This window comes from Lagopus muta, chromosome 6 (assembly GCF_023343835.1).
Source record: "Lagopus muta isolate bLagMut1 chromosome 6, bLagMut1 primary, whole genome shotgun sequence".
Lineage (NCBI taxonomy): Eukaryota > Metazoa > Chordata > Aves > Galliformes > Phasianidae > Lagopus > Lagopus muta.
In genome coordinates, this window is record NC_064438.1 from 9,233,824 (window position 1) to 9,251,016 (window position 17,193).

The 17,193-nt window shown below is 44.7% G+C and overlaps 1 long non-coding RNA gene across 3 annotated transcripts in view; it reads left to right on the forward strand.

The window, feature by feature from the left end:
• LOC125695353 (uncharacterized) overlaps nt 1-17,193 on the forward strand; it is a 47,264-nt gene that overhangs the window by 29,174 nt on the left and 897 nt on the right. The window contains exons 2-8 of one of the 3 annotated variants that reach the window (XR_007377918.1): nt 239-335; nt 443-583; nt 8,908-9,053; nt 12,183-12,346; nt 14,124-14,290; nt 16,548-16,630; nt 16,984-17,087. This is a non-coding gene — a long non-coding RNA (uncharacterized LOC125695353). The remainder of the gene's footprint in view (nt 1-238; nt 336-442; nt 584-8,907; nt 9,054-12,182; nt 12,347-14,123; nt 14,291-16,547; nt 16,631-16,983; nt 17,088-17,193) is intronic. The other 2 variants (XR_007377919.1, XR_007377920.1) reach the window with 2 other exon arrangements.

A 17,193-nucleotide genomic window follows, 5' to 3' on the forward strand; every position in this document is an offset into this window, starting at 1 on the left:
TATCTGTTCAGGCGCATTACTTAAACAAAAGTTAACCTTTCTGTGCCTAGGCTGAATGGAACTTTGAAACTGAAGGCTATTTTTTTTTGTTTCTCTGACCAGTGCTGTGGATTGATGTACTGTTGATACAACCGCTTTCTCAGATTTCATGTATGGAAGTCAATGATGGAGTAGTAACTTAATTAATTTGGCCCATACTGACTCAGTTGAATACTAATATTTTGACCTTATTCCCTAGGAAATATTCTTCCTGCTACAAAAAGTTGGAATGCATGGCCATCCCTGCGGCGTGAGCCATGTTTATGACAAGCTTTCAGAAAGATAATATTTCACATGTAAGTGCATGGCTGATGGTTCTTAACACATTTTATATAATCAGAAAGAGGTATAGGCCATCATTTTCCTATGTCTTTTGATATTCCTTTTTTTCCCTTTTTTTTAGTGTACTGAGAATTATACTGCTGTGTGCACCGTGACCCAAGAGTGACAAGGATGTGAATCCTGTGCATTGCTGACCTCGCCTGGGCTGACTCAGACTCTCAAACCTCAGACCTCATTGCAGAGAACAATTGCATCTACAAAGGTATTGAAGCAAGCAACTCCTTTGATACTTTTGTGTACCTAAAGCCTTGCAGTAGATCCACCAGCCTCCATTAAGGAGAGATGTGGGAAGCTGGGCATCTGTTACACATTGACCAACCCATATAGTCTAACTCAGTAATCACTGAGCTGAAATCCGCCTGGTTATCTCAAGAAGGTGAAGGAAACTGGGCTAGAAATTATGTTTTGTGAGAACACAATGCAAATTCCTGAACCATTTTCAGTCTGGAGAGCATGTTATTGTTGTACACTTGATAACACTTCATGGAATCTTATTTTCTGTGCCTTAAGGGAAATACAATTAAGTGAATTTCTATTTTAAAACACGACTCTTTCCTGTCACTGATGAAGCAATAACAATTACAGAACACGGGATTTTCTGGGAGTGTTGAGTGCTTGTTCTCATTGGTCTTAATTTTACTGCTTCTATTTGAGTCATATCTATAATATTCTCTGAGGTAGCCTACTAGAAACCTTACTGATTTTACTGGTGACTCGTGGCTGGTGTGTACTTGCTGCCCATTAAAGCTAGATGAAGGGCACATCCCATAACTGCAGGTGTCAATATTGGAGGTGCTGTGGTATTTTTGGACAGGGCTGTACATGATAGTAGCTGAGGTTTAGAATCACAGAATCATGAAGGTTGGAAAAGACGTTTATGATCATCTAGTTCAAACATCAACCCAGCACTAACATGCCTACTAACCCATGTCCCTAAGCCTCTCATCTATGCGTTTCTGGCATCTGTGCCATGGACTGCTGCTGGCATCCACATGAGTTTGTTTCTCCACATTGAGAACTGACCAAAAATTGTTCACAAGTGGTGCAAGTCCATTGTCCAGTCCTTGTCTTTCCACACTTATCATGGCTCAGCAAATACAGAGATTTGAATCTAACATGACAAGAAGTGTCAGAATTGGGGATTAATTCTGTGAAATAATTTCCTTGATGGGATACTGCCAGGAAGCTTGACTCTGCATTCTTTGGACACCCCAGGTTCCCATTAAACTGCATGGAGAGGGCAAGGAATGCAATACAGGCTTGTAATCGTTTCAGTTAGATAGAGATATCTTAGCACATAAGTGGGATGCTCTCAAGAGCCTGCTTGTGCCAAAAAGATGACCCTTCTAGGACTGGGACCATTTATAGAATGCTGATTTTTAGAGCAGAGCACGTTTTTATAGCTGACTTTTATAAATGTGAAATACCAGGCGAATTAAGCTTGACAGTGCTGACAGAGCCTTAATTAAATCAGTGTGAACAGTATCAGTCTTGCATAACTCTGTTTCCATCAAGAGCATCAGAAATTGAGATTTTTTTTCTTTGTCCCTTGTAAGAGATGAAGTTCTGACAGCTTGTTCCCATTTCCAGTACTGCTGGTTCATTAATTCGCATCCATAACTCTAAGCTTTCTACTTCACTCCCCATCTCTCTTGGTTCTCTGTTTTGCTTCCTTAGCATTGACATCTTGGCTCATTCCCTACAGCTATATACTGGCTACAGAGAGTTCAAATATGCCTTTCCTGTAACCCTTCTGTCCCTCAGTTTAACCACAGAGGGTACAAATCTGCAGTCCCTAGCAAGATCTTGCAAAGTGCTAACTGCACTTGGAGTTGGTGTTCAGTTCTTTGGGGGGGTTTTTTGGGACCAAGTCTCTAGACAAAGCTGTCTTTTCAGTGCAACGAAAATTCAGCAATAAATAGTGTTGGGCCAGATCTGCTCCAAAATGACAGCAATCCACATGACTTCCATGAAATGGGTGCTGGTTAATTGCTGAGTATTTTAAAGTTAAAGGTGATGAAATGTCTAGTCTTGCTGTCAGAGACTTGTCTTTTACCTGTCTGCTTGCACACAAGGGGGACTTCTGCATGCCAGCCTTTGAGTCATGCAGCAGGATGAGGGCAGCCACGTGTGCAATAAAGCACAAGCTAGGGCAGAGTCCTCTGGTTACTGAATGAGGGGCAAAAATTTTAGCACTCCCTTGCAGTAGATCACCTCTTTCTCTGGTTTTGAAGTCCACTAAAGCAGCTGGAAACAAGGAGGCAAGAGCTGTCTCTGTGTCATGGCCTTTACGTAAAGTTAGGGCAGGAAACGCTCATGTGATTTGTGCAATTCCAGCCAGCCTGGCTTTTCCCCAGGGGTCTGGATGCCAGTTGTCCTTGTGACTTGACAGCCAGGGAGCACCCACTGTTGACGGAGAGCAGGCAGCATGAGTCTAGCTTTGTCTTGTCTGATGCCACATGCAGGTCTCCCCAGGAAAAGGAAATTTCCAGCTGCTACCAAAGACAGCTTGAAGTCGTCTTTTCTTCTGGAACGGTGCAAGAGGAACTTAACCTGGATGTCATATCTGGGATCTGGCCTGAAATCTCTTCTTCAGCTCAAGAAATAGGTTGCCTGTCTCTCTCTAAACATTTTTGGCTGTCTCTCCTTAAAAGCTTTATATAGCTTCACAAAATGACTCTCACATTCAGCACTGCAAAACAGATAAACAGGGGGAAGCTGAGAGTGCAGAAATGCGTAAGGCCTGTGACTGACTTGGTAGCGCACGGGTGGTCACATGGGTTGACTTCACTTCTGCTCTCCCTTTCTGTCTTCTGCATGCTTATCCCACTGATGTCCCTGATCTGATCATTCTGTGATGAGTTAGGCTTGATCAGTGCTATGAACTTTGCGAGTGTTTTCTGGGAACATATGAACCAAGTTTTAGGGTGTGCCATAGTGCCATAGTGTCCTAAAATCCCAGCGTTTCTTTGGCTGCTGTTCATCTTCTTGTCTGTTCTTCATTTAGTTCCCTTTTGATTTTGCGTTCAGTCGGACTGCATCATGTAGAAAGCAAAGAAAGAGATTTTGTGGAAGACTACCAGAAGATTGTAATCTTCTGGTCTTATCTCTCATTCTAGACATATCCTGAAATGACTCGTTCTTTCTTCTCTTTTTATTTTCACAGTGTAAGCATTTCACAGAGGAGGTGACATCTTCCAGTGCTGTAACATTTCGTCTCCCTATGCCTTCGCATTTTTTTCCACTTTCTCATCTGCGTGTTACAAACTTAATTGAACTGCACAATGACTTTAAAAATACAAATTCTAACAAAGACTAATGAGGATGTTTCTTGGCAGTTGGTCACTGTTTTGCCTTGGGCCCATAACTTTGCTTGCTGCACTCCACTGGGTTGCTTAGTCCATGGTTATGTATAAAGATAACTACTTTGAGATGATTGTATCACAGTTTCTTTGTATGCTTTCAGAAGGATTTAACCTTGTATAATCTGCCCATTATGACCACATTTTCCAACAATAGCAGGCTGCAGAATACAGTACAACAGTGTCAGCATTCCTGTTTCTGTTCATTCTGTCGTTATATTTAGGTTCCACTGAGCCAGTTTGAGAGCACACAGAAAAGAAAGACAAGCTCAAAGCAATGCTGTCAGTTTTAGTCCACAAGCAAAGATGGCAAAGGCAGTATATGAGGTGTGTGATTATTTTTTTTTTCTGTCTAAAACTGGCTGTGAGAATAGCATAAGCTTAGGTGAGACCCTTTTTATCTAATCATCCACATCAAGTAATTTTCTGATTTGGTTGGACCAGCCTTACATGAAGGCATTGGAGAATCGTTGCAGCACCTATCATTTTTCTTTATGGGATTGCTGGCAGTTTTCCACAGACCGTGTATCTTGCAAGCGTGAGCATGCAGAGTCTGTCTTTTGAAAGCATAGGGAACTTCCTATTCTTCTTGTTGTCTTATGACCTGTTTTCCACAAGCAATACCACAATACTTTTGTAGCAAAGCAATTTGTCGTGATCTGCTTATTTCTTCTGCAAGTATGGTTAGCAGTTGCAGGAGTCATATTCTGCTTAAGATTAGAGTAGAAATAACTTAGCCTTAGTTTCCTGTCTGATTAATACTGTAAGTGATGTTTAAAGAGTTGAGCAGTCATGTTCCCTTGAAAGACCTTTTCCTTTGCGTTATTGTAAATGAACACCTTTATTTTCTGAGCAGCATGTGTCAGGAAAATCCTGAACCCGTTTTGAAGGCATGTTATTGCCACATAGGTGCATGGGTCAGTCTTTTGCAAGGCTAGAAAGGATCTCAGTTTGCCTCAAAGTGTACTTCTGGTTCCTAGAAATACTCTTGTTAAAAGATAAGCAAAACAATGTAATTGTGGATGTCCGATGGGTATTCTAGATGGAGTTAAGTCCTCCTTGTGCACCATGGGAATGGTCATAGAAGAAAAATTCCAGATGGGCTGATCATAAAGCAATTGATTGCTTAATGAGGTTTCAAGCTGGGGCATCTGGGAGAACTGTGGAGCAGAATGCTAAAAGGAAAGGCTGTGTTCATCCTGACTGGGGAAAGCTCATGCCTTGGAATTAGAAAAGTGTCCAGAGTCCCTTATGGAGGGGAAATGGCTTCTTCTTTTGGCCGCTGTTAATTAACGTAAGAATTTCCCAGCCACACTACCTTTGGAATTGAGGGCAAGTTTATGCAGTTTGTTACTGAGTGGGAGAAGGCCTACAGGGAAGCTGTGTCCTCAGGGAAGGGCACTGTGGAAATCCCTTGTGCCTGTGTGAGGGTTTGGTAATATTGGTAATATATGTAAATACTACTGTGCAGAGAATAGAGCCACTCTTGAGTTTGTTCCATGTGCCATCTGTAGAGACTTCTACCTCTGCTGGAGCTATCTTCGTGCTCTGCAGTTAATACAAACAGTGTGCTTAGAAATGCATTGTCTGTGGCAGATCTGACATCACAACCAAATTCTTTAACATAACATATTTAGGAGGAATCGTGTGTCAGCTGCCTAGCACTGAAATGTATGGAATGGAATTAAGCAAACCTTTTCTTAATTAAAAAATGAAAATGGATTCTGAACTTTATCTAAGGGTCACTTTGGGATGATTTCTAGACAGAAAAAATCTTGGCTTTCTGGCAGGACAGCTGTGAGGGAGTGTTCTATTCATTAGTACACAATTTGTCCAAGAAAATATGTTCCAAGTCCTAATCAATTTAGATGAAAACTTACTGGACAGGGTTCAAGCAGGCCAGTTATGGAGTCTTATAAAGCCAAACCCACATGTCTCAGTGGGCAAGAAGCAAGATAATCTTAGCTTACAATGGAATGTTTAAATTTATACTGCTAAGACACTGACACAGGCACGAGGGTTGTGGGGTTTTTTTGGTGTTTTTTTTGTTGTTGTTGTTATTGTGGATTGTTCTGGTGGGTTTTTTTTTGTTGTTGTTGTTGCGTTTTGTCTTTTTTAAACAAGAAACATGTGAAGAACTAGAAATTTTAAGAGAGAGTGTGTCCCTTTAAGATATAATCCTTCATAGGGAATGGACTGCAGCCAGGTTTGTCCTCACTTTAGCATCTATAGAAAGTATTTTGGAAGAGGATAGCTTCCAAAGCACTCAAAACGTAGGTGTGCCTCCAGTGAAGGTCCTTGGCATCACAGGCTTTTGCAGATCTTTATAATTCCCAGCTGTATAAGGATTATTTTTTTTAATGAACTGCACCAATGGTGAAATACAGCAGTTTGGAGAAACCATTGTACAGTTGGCCCTTGGGAAAGTGATGCCATGCACAGCATTGTTCATCCATTCTGCACTTTTCATGACAACACAGAAAACCACAGGATAACACCTTCCCCCTCAAAAAAACCCTTCCTGATGTTAATGACCACTATTTTAGGTTTTGTTTTTTCTGTCATTATGTTTCTCAGTTGTTGCAGCTACCATTTCAGGCTGCAAGAGGGTACTTAAGTAACTCTGAAACCATGCACGTTCAGAGCCTTGCTAAAAATTCCCATAGGGATGAGCTATAACCAAGCAATCTTTAACTTGGGGAATATTTAATTTCTTCACTTGAAGTGTTTTTTTCTAACTTGTAGAGTCTTTGCCAAGGTTGATCTCCTCTACAAGTGTGACTCAAATGTGTTTTTAGCAGTAACTAATGGTGCTTAGTAAAAAGCCACATAACAAGTAGATCTCTGTCCTGCCAGCTTACATCCATCTCTTTGCTGATGGATCCTCTTCTCTCCTGAATCCATCACTGGAAAGCGACACATTCACCATTTCTCCCATTTCGTCACTCTCTTCTGGCACTGAAGTCCGTGGAGGCCTTCAAGATTTTTTTTCTTGTTGGATGTGACTGTCTATGCCACAGAGCAATCCCTCAGACCTTAACTTGTTGCTCACCAGCTAAGGGCCTGACTTGTCTTTTCTGATTGTGACTCCTGAAACCTGAAGAGGCAGTGAAATACCCCCTCTGCAGGTTCTCCTCTCTCCAGCAGCACCGTCCTTAACAAACATCACCCATGCCCCTGTAGCCACCTTCTGCTCAAGGGGGATTTACCCCCACGACGGGCTGGAAGAGAAATAAAGGGAATGTACAGTATTGTTAAGCAATTTGTGGTTCAAGTCACAAACTGGGGAGAATCCTCGACTACTGTAAACGCCAGTGGTTCGTTGTCTCGCAGCCTCTTCCTTCCTTCACGCCCTGCTCTGCCAAGTCAGCCACCTGAGACTGTGCTCATTGCTCTTGTTTTCCCTGGCTCTTCTCACTTGTTTACTTAAAATCTCTTTTTCCTCTTCTGCCCTTCATTTGAATTTCTTCTGGGAGGGTCTTATAAGGACACCTACTTTTCGCAAGAAAGCTTTAATCAGAATTTCCTGTGAGATAATAGACAGCTCTTTTTTTTAATGTTTTGAAATAGAAATGTGATCATTTTTCAAATGGCTCTTTCATGAAGTCTGCTTTAAAATAAACGCTTTCGTTACAGAAAGGAATGGTTTTAAGCCAGTTTAAAAATGAACTGTACAGAGGAGAATGGGTGCTTTGGATGCAACGGGACAGCCAACCACCCAAGGGAAAATAGCCAGTGTTTTGCTGAAGCTGACTGCATATTTTCATTTCCAAAATGCAGTCAAGACTAAAACCACCTGTGAGAGAGTCTAGCCTCTTGGGCTGGTTGAGGAGGGCCTATTGTGGAGCATCTTGTCAAAAGGCACGCTTGTTTTCACTAGGCAAATCAGTCAGTTTTTGTGGCAGGTCTACAGCTCATTGAGATGAACTCATTAAATCTTTGTGCTACGAACCACAAGTGAGAGGTGCAATGTTTCATTGTTCAAACACAGAGAATAGACAGGCGTCCTATGGAAAAGTGAGTCATGTTCTCTGTAGTACATTCTGTTCATTCTGCTATAATAAACATGAACGTTTGTTTTCTGAGAACATCAGCATCCAACTATAAACTTGATTAGGAGGGCGAGTTCCTCGGCCTGCTTCTGAGCTAGCATGTGCACTGCCGTTGGGTTGCTCAGTTGTGTAATGGCACCAGTCGTGACAGACTGCCTTTCCAAAAGGAAATAACAGTACTTTGCTCATTTCTTTCAAATCCATCCCAAATTTCTATTAAAGACATCAAAGCGATAACTCTAATACTTTCCATGCTTTCTGAACAACTCATCTTCTAAAGAAATTGCTGGAAACAAGGAACCAGCAAGGTTCCTTAATTTCTGGGCTTTAGACTTTTAAGAATCCCCTGGAAAGTCAAAACAAGTCACAAATCCATTTTGTCATGAAACTATTCTCCACGTTTTGTGAGTTTGCATTAATTTCTGTGTTACTAGTTTGAGCTGGGTTGACATGCTACAGAAAATACCAGGAAAGGAAACAGGTCCTTATTCTAGTTGTTGTCTTTCTGATCTTATCTTCATGATTGCAGAAGCTAAGTTATCTAATCAAATACATTTCTTGTTTTCGTTGGAAGATTGTGGCCAAGAGAATGACTTTTAAATAGGATGGTGGCTGGCTGCATCTAGAACTAGTAGTGAAATACTACTAGTAGTTGTCTGCTGGAAACAAAGGAAATTCTGGGAAGGAAGTTTCTGTGCAGCATAAATAGTGTTGTGGAAATCTGACTCTTGCCCAGTTGTAAGAATGGGCAAGGTCTCCAGATTTTTAAATGCTTGCTGCGTTTCTAAGGACTCTAGACGTGATGGGAGGTATTTCTGCTGACTTCAGTGGAAAGAGAACTGTAGATTAGCCATGGACAAGACACTGGTTATAGCTGCAGTCAGTTCTGCTGAAGCGTTTCATCTCTTTCCATAGAATCACTTGCTCATTACAGCTTTGTTTAATGCAGTGCTCCTGGAAGTGAGGTCCCTGTCCTGAGGTATCTGAAAGAAATAGCTGAGAATGATCAATATCGGTTGTCTGGCTCTGACAGGCAGGTATTCCCCAGCTCTTGGGGTGCTTGACAGTATACTAAGGCTTCTTATTTACCTGACTTTTTTTTCTTCCACCAGAAAGGCATCAGACATCAGAGGAGCAGTGGCAGGTGGTACAAGATAGAGCATTCACTGGAAAGCTGTGAAGTGACAGCATGAGACTGCAGATGAAATGGCAACTTCACTCCTCAGAATAAACATACGTTGGGACACCCAAGTAGGAGGTAAGTAGCTTTTCCTCTTTTATGTAATGTTTGAAAGCATTGGAGTGTTTCAAGTTCTACTGATCGTACCATAGGAAATATCTGGTGAGCATTATTTAGCTACATACTGAGAAAAAGATTTATATCTTTAAACCTTGAACAGATCCAGGATGTCTCAGTGCTTTCCCTGGCAAGAACACATGGTTGGTGTTGTTATTTTCTAGGTAAAATACAGGAAGTTTATCTAGTAACAGAGCCTGTTAAATCCAGAGCTGCCTCAAGTCTCATAACACTCCCTGCACAGACATGCCTGTGTTGCAGGTGAAAGCACTGCCATCAAAAAAATGGAGAATGAGCTGATTTCTTCTATTTTTACTTTACTTTTCCCCAGTGGCACACTGTCTTCTCATCATGGCAACTGTCACCCCGTGGCCACCTGACTAAAGTGATCTTATTTTTTCTTTTAATCTGCTGTACGTGCAGTGGGTGTCGGGAGCTGCAGAAGTCTTTGCTGTGATGGCTCCTGGTGAGGCACGGGCCTGCAAGGCTGTTTGGTACTTGCTGCTGCAGGCAGTGTGTGTGTGCAAGCATCACGTGGTATCTGTATGGGCAGGAGCATCTCTTCCAGTATTTATTGTTCGATTTGCTGTTTCTCACACTCTTGTGAAGAAATGCATAATTGCTTCCTGCCTCGATTTATCTGTAGCACAGAAACAGGGAGATTCCCAGGTCACCCAGAGCTAAATGTTCAATTACTCATAGCTCTTATGCGCCCTGGAGCAAAAGATGAGCTTTGAAGCTGCATACCATCATTTCTGTGATTTAAACATCAGAGGAGCCCCTTTTCTGAAGACGGTGTTGTATTCTCCTGGTTATGTTTGGTGGCACTGCTGAGTTCAGCCATTGGCATGCAGAGTTGCAGCACATCGACCCCATGCCGTTCCATGTGAAGATTCAGGTTTTACTTTCTGTAAGGTGCGTGCTGCTGGCTACCCGAGGAGCTGGAAAGATGCCTGTTATGTGTGCTGGGCTTTTGAGGTGCAGAAAGCAGCATTTAGCAGACCCATGCTCTGTAGTCAGTACGTGCAGCCTCTGTGTGCACAAGTGGTGGCCCGCTCCCAGCATCGGCGCTGCCCCGACCTGACCCACAGCTGCGCTCTGCCCAGTGTGGGGCTGCAGGCATACACACCATCTCCCAGCTGGGCTGGAGGTCAGCTCATTCTTCCCTTGGGAACAGGCCCTGCTGCTTTACCAGCAGCTCCTAGGAGGCTGCAACAGTTGAGCTTATGCTGGCTGCCCCAGCACACAGAGGTCAAACAAATTGAGTTGCTCTTCAAATTAGCTGGATACCGCTTTGATCGCTGTCCATTTGAGACGTGTGTTTGAACTGGAAAAATGCATGCCACGTTCCAGCCACCTCCTGCAGCCAGGAGAGCAGTGATGCCACTGGCAAATGCATACTCTCACTGAGCCTTACTTAGCTGGAAAGCTGTCGCTGAAGCGTGTCCTGTATCTAGAATGATCTCAGCCTCGCCAGGCCTATCTCTTACAGATGTTAATTCCTAACTATGATCTTTGCAAGTTTCAGTAGAATAGTAAGCTGCAGTAAGGAGGGGATATGTTCAATTTAAACACTGAGATTACCGTGCTCCAAATGAAGCTGCTTTTATTAATAATTACCTCTCTGCCGTGACTCTAAATTCAAACAGCTGGACAGACTCTGCTCTTTATTAATTTCCTTGGATCCTTTGGCACAAAGCCCTCAATTCCTGTGATGTAATGGTATAAAAAGTTGGCTCCTGCCTGAGCTTCCACCCACAAGTTCTAAATTTGGAGCATGGCAAATTTCTGCAGATTCCAGAGACAGGCTATGCTCACGACGTGCTGATGCCTTCAGTCCCATCCCATTGCACCAAACAACAAGATTGTGTGCTTTTTATAACTAGGATAATAAATATGACTCAGATGCACATGTTGTCTATGTAAGCATTTGGGGTTGGCTATCACTTTATGGCACTGGGAAGAAGCCAAGCCAAATAAAAATTGTTTTGAGTAAATATTACATTTCTAGAGCATGAATAACTTTTCTCTCCAGCCAACATGTCACTAATGGGAATAAGGAAGAAGACGGGGTGGGAGGGAAGCAGTAACTAAATCATCCCACTGAATGCAGACAGTCTGCAGCAAGACCTGTTGTTTCGACCCATCTGGGGCGTCATGTCCCAGATAACTCATAGCGGGTTTCAGCAAGGCCACAGGTGATGGAAATAGAAGCAGCAGATCGCTCAGCACCATGCTGCTGCACGGCTCTCTCCTGGGTGGGATCTCTGCCCGTAGTATGAAAAGCAGGCAGCCGAAGAACCCAGTGTCCTGCTCCTCCTTGCTCCCACATCAAGCATGTGGATTGCTCCACGGAGATCAGCATTGCTACTCACGTGCTCAGCACTAAGCATGTGCATATGTCTGTTCAGGATCCGGGCCAGGAGGAAGGATGAATTTTTCTATCCTGCAATTTTGGGACCTTTGGGGGGTGTCTGCATTGTGCAGCTCGGGGAAACAGAAAATGAGACTGCGTGCAGCTTGGTGCTACTGCACCAGAAAGGGAAGCAGCTCTGTGGGGCAGTGAGGTGCTGTCCTACCACCAGCATGCACCATTGCAGGGATGGTCAGCAGAGCTGCTGGCTCTGCTCCAAGGCTTCCAGCAAGTTGTTATGTCTGCTTCTTTCCCCTCCCTGCCCACAAAAAGAAAAGAAACCACCAGCAAACACAATTACTCCTGCCCTTGAGCACTTCTTGGCAAACAGCTTATAAAGTACTTAATGTACCTGAACTATAAAGGGATAAGAGCAATGCTTTGTTTTCCAAAGACATAGGAGAGAAAAGATTATGTTAATGTATGCAATGGGGTGGGAGGAAAATTATCTGGAAACATTCCCTCATAACAGGAATCTTCCGGGCTCCCAGGACACAATAGCCAGATAGAAATGATGGGAGAGAGACTAGCTTTGAAAACCATTGGTGGCTTTCCTGTTTTGTTAATGATCACGTAATCCTGAGCACTGTGCGTTCCATCCTCTTGCACCTATGAGCTTTTTCACACCAAACAAATGAGTGCTTTCCTGAACTTTGCTTTTTGGTTTTTTTTTACAGACTAGTTTGGCATGGGAGGAAGAAAACCTGACTCTAGAAGAGGAGTTCAGACAGGAAGCAGCAATATTCCAAGAAGATTTCCGAGTCAAACAGGAGAGGAACTGGCTTCTCAAAGAGCATATTGCAGAGATTCCCTAAAACATTCAGCTGCACAGCTGGAGCAGGTGAGTGGGAACGTGTGAAGGGCACGCGATGTTCTTGTGTCCCAGCTGTCCCTATCAGAAGCACTAGAGAGGAGCTATTCCATGCTGCAGGCTGGACCACAGCTCACAAATAAAGCATTTCAAGGGCTGCGAGCCCTGCAATAATGACAGCCTTGACGTCAGCAGACCTGCACCTCTGGAGACTAGGCTGAGAAATCAGTGCCTGTTTGCCCAGCTAAGGCAGCTTTGACTGTGTTTCCAGTATCTGGGCGATAAGTCTTTTTCCATGCCTTGCAAAGCTGCCAGTGGTCATTTTCTGCCAACAGATCAGCCCAAGCAGTGCATGAGGAGACTAACTCCGTCCCCTTTGTAATGCAATTTACAATTCAGGCGCACTTTTGTAACACAAGAAAGTGTTTTTACATAGTAGAGCTTCTAAATTGTTAGAACAGTTGGAAAATCCTGAATTGCTTTGAGCAGACAGGAAAAAAACAATGAAAAAAAGACATCGTGGACTGCAGAATTTACTGAAGTGGGAGCTGATGGTCAGTTCCCAAGACTGAAAACGTATTCAGGGACGGCTGTTGCACTTGCAATTTGAGCACGAGCACTTCAGCCTTCAGTAAGGTATTTGCACCCACCTGCAAAACTTGTTGCTCTGGTTTGTAAAGCTTAAGCTCTGAAAACTGTCCAGAGAGTCAAGGTCAGTCCTGTTTGGGTTTACCAGGATGTTCCTGAACTCCAGGTGCCCAAGGGAGGGGAGAACTTACCTGGGATTGAGTCAGCAGCCTGATTTAGGGATGATGGAAGAGCGCTTGGCTCAAATGCAGAATGACTTTATGACTGTTGCCATGTTTTTTCTGACACTTTAGGGCTAGCTACGTGGTGATTTTAGCTCCTCTAGGTCATTAGAAATCTAAAGGCTGCTTCAATTTGTGGTTGTAATCCAAGAGCTCATAGGTGGTTTTCAGGCCACCAAGAATTAGGCATGAAGGCAGAGGGGCTGAAAGTTTCCCAGTGGATGGCAGATGGGGTGCCAGGAGGCTCTGCTCATGCGGAGTTGCTCTGATCTGAATGGCCTTCCCTCGAGTGTTCACACAGCCATCTGCAATTTGCACCTTGTAGGCACAATTTCAGCTTACCGTGACGTTGCTGCATCTCTTTGCAGGAGCAGCAGTGTTTTGCAGGCACTTGAATAGATAAACTATTTCCTATTAAAACTTGCAGGCTTTAATAGATAAATATCCATCACATTTCATCAGCTGAGGCATAAGGAGGTTAAAGGACCTGACAAAGGTGATAGCAAGTCAGATGGCTTGGAATTTTGTAGCTCTGAGAGATCATCTTTCTAAAACAGGAAACCCTCTCAAGAGTAGTAGGTTTTCATTAAAACAACAGTTCAAACCTGTCGATCTTGATATATCAGGAAAACAAGGAATGTAGAAAATGCGAGTGTTAGCCTGGTCTCTCTTAAACTAAACCACCAGGTCTGCGTTCCTACAGAGAAACAAATACCCTGCAGGCATCGTGGTGTCTTTGATTTATTTTTGGAAGCTGAACCTCCCCCTCTTTTGTGTCTGAACTAAGAAAAAACAAGGATTTGGGGCCAACAGAAGGTTTCTGCAGAAAAAAAGCCTCCAGTCTCCCTGCTCGAGAGACGTGAGCAGTTAAACCAGTGTAATCCAACTTAGCCTCCTCTACATTTCAAAATTAGATTAAAGTTCGTAAGTCGTTGAGGGAAAATGTTACCCAACAGAGCAACTGTCTGACTCTCAAAGTAATCACTGGGCCTTTGCAGGGCAAGAGCACAGACCTGCTGGCAGTCACCGGAGTAACTCAGGGCAGTGGCTGTGCACAGGGGTGAGGCTGGGTGCTGCCGGGAGCCCGCTGGGCAGATGGCTGCCAGAGCCTTGTTGGTCAGCCCTGCTGGTTCTTGCTTGTGTTGCCATTGTGCGGTGAGGTAAGGTAAGTCACATGAACCCTGAGCAGAGCTTTTGGTTCACTGTTCCGCATGCTTTCCTTGCAATGGAAGACTGGTTCTTCCTCGTGCCCTAGCAGTGTTCAGCTGCACGTACACAAGTGACGCAGCTCAAAGTAAGCTACCAGCTCAGCTGTAAATAACTCGTGTAACACCGCATCTGTGCGAATCTGCCTCTCAAAACAGGATCTGCAGATGTGATTAATTAGGAGCGCAAGAGGAGCCGCTTTGCTCCCGGAGCTGTTTTCAGCATGCCTGTGTGGTGGTGTCCGGCTGCCATCTGGCGTCGAGTGCCCAACGGGGGCCGCAGTAGGGCAGGGCCCCCCAAAGCATCCCCTTGCCAGCCCAGCCTGCCCACAGGGCCGCTCAAGTGGCAACCTCTGGGCGACGGCCAAGCCGTGAGCAAATCCTGCCCAGACTCACCAGGGCCCCCCGCCACGGTATCTCCCGCATTCCTGCGGCAGATTTGGTATTTCTTATTGTTTTCCCCATCTCTGGGGGAGCGGCTGCAGCTGCCTGGCCAGCCTGCTGGGGCAGGAGCTGGCGGAGCCTTGTGTGCGGGTCCCACAGCTAGCCGGGGGCTTTGGAAAATCTGTGTCAGTCTTCTCACCCTGCATCGGCATGTAGGGAGCTGGGGCTGAGCAGGAGGGGTGAGATAAAAGTGAGGGAAGGACAGAAAGCTTGAAGAGTACAGAGGAGCTGTGCTGCACCACCAGCGTGGGAACAGCGTCTGCTCCGTGTGCGCTGCCCTGTGCCCAGCGCTCGCCCTGCAGCTCTGCTGAAATCACTGCACTGGTATGCAGCAGCAGAGCTCCTCACATGTGCCAGCAGCAGTGCCTGCTGACTCGTGTGCACTGAGTTGGATTGTAGCTGGGAGTAGGGGCAGCAGTGGGAGTGACTGCTCTGAGTTGGGTGAGGAGGGAAAATGGAGACAGAGTTGTCTTTGGACTCGTGCCACACAGCGTGGGTCTCTGCAGAGGTTGCAAATACCAGGGAGCAGCCTGGCCAGTGATAGAGACAGAGGAAGTGTGGAGAGGCTTTTGCTGAGTCACACTGGGATGGGGAGAACTGCACAAATCAGCAGAGGGGGCAGTGGCTCCCAGCAGGCTACCTGATGCCACCAGCAGCACGGAAGGAGTTGGGCTGCGGGCCTTGGGATGGTGGTCGTCAGCAACACATCTGCCTGAGCTGCACCCTGGGCTGGCAACAACCCCCTGGGCTTCAGCTCTGCTTGCTTTTAATCCCGTTGCATGTGTTCAAATTGGACTTGCTGCTCATGTTAAATGAAAGGCTGCAGATTCCTTGTGCAGGTAGGAGTAGCCGACACAAGCCTCTGCAAATTGCACTCATGCTTGCAAGCACCCCCATAGGCTCCCTGTGACACATTGGTGATGCACAAGCAAGTCACTTGTGTGTGTGGAGAACAGGCGGCAGAAATAACAGCAGGCAGGCCCTTGCACGAGGTAGGGAGGCCTGGATCCTGTAAAAGGCTGTGGTGTGCTGTAACTGCAAGAAGCAGACTTGTTAATTTCCTAAGTGTACAAAGCTGGTGTTAGAGAAGGTTCCACTGACAGGCACAAGAGCTGTGTGAGAACTGAGAATGCTAAATGGAGTGGAAGGGGGAGTTATTTGTTTGGCTTCTTTGTCGATGAATTTAAAATAATGGCCAGAAGGAAAAAGCAAATAAAATTGTTCTGATTTGGCTTTGCTTGTTTGTTTTTATGTCTTTCTGTTGATGTTGTGTCCAGTCAGTTGTGGGCTTTCTCTCAGAGTATCTGCTCATATCCTTTTACATTGCCTGCTCTGGCTGAATATGAGAAAGCAAGGGAGAGAAGGTCTCTCCTCAAGGGGTCTTTCCAGGATTGTGCTTGTAGGTATCATTGCATTTCCCTTTCATTTTTCAGGATGTTTTTATCTTTTGTTTTATATCATATGGTTCCAAGTTTAGTATCTTTTGGAGGTGAGAAACTGCTGCTGTGTTCTAGGTCTTCTCAAGTGTTAAAACAACCATTGGCATTGCCATTCTTTCAAAGTGTGCCTACTTTTGACATCCATATTGCTCTTCTGCATTTTTGGTTCTCTGCCATTGCTGAGTATGTTCATAAAAGTCAGGAGAATATCTAAATCCAGTGTTGTAAACCTTCTCTTTGGCTTCTGGGGGAGGGGTGGGGGTGTTGGTGTGGTTTGGTTTTCCTTGTTTTTGTTTTTTGTAACTCCTGAAGCATGTTGTGGTCACATTCTCAGTAGAAGGAGCCGTTCAGATATGCTATCTGTGTGGTGTCTGCTCGCCGTGCCAGGAGGGGAGCTCCCAGCCTTGCAAACAGCAGGTGGGTTTGTGGTCTTTTTCACTTGAGATTTAAGCAGACAAATCTGTGTCCTGCTCTGGAAGGGACAATAGGTGTAAGCTGGACTGTTTCACATCCTTCCTCAAGCCCACTCTTGTGGCCTTGGGGCGTTTTTATCCTGCATGTCAACAAACAAACACTGCTCAGTGGGATGAGAGATCAGGGTGAGGGTGAAGGACAAATGAGGCATGTATACAAGGCAACTGGTAAAGCCTTATTTACAGGCAGGTAACCTTCCTTACACATTTCTCCTTGATCCAGGCCTTATCTCTTTAGAAAAGCTCAATTTATCCTAAGCTAATGGCAACACTCTTATTGTACAATCTTTTTACTAGGCTCGTGGTTGCCTTGAGACTGTGTATATTGAGCTGAGATGACTGAAGAACCAAAGTGGCTCATGAAGTCGAGGACAGTAGCCTGCAGCGATGATGGCAGCAAAGTGATTGTAATACAGGTTGTGTAGTGTTTGCTCACCCTTCATACATCGTTCTGTTTTCTTGCACATGTCTATGGAGTTGCTGAAGGGAAATGAAGGGTGCTTTTCA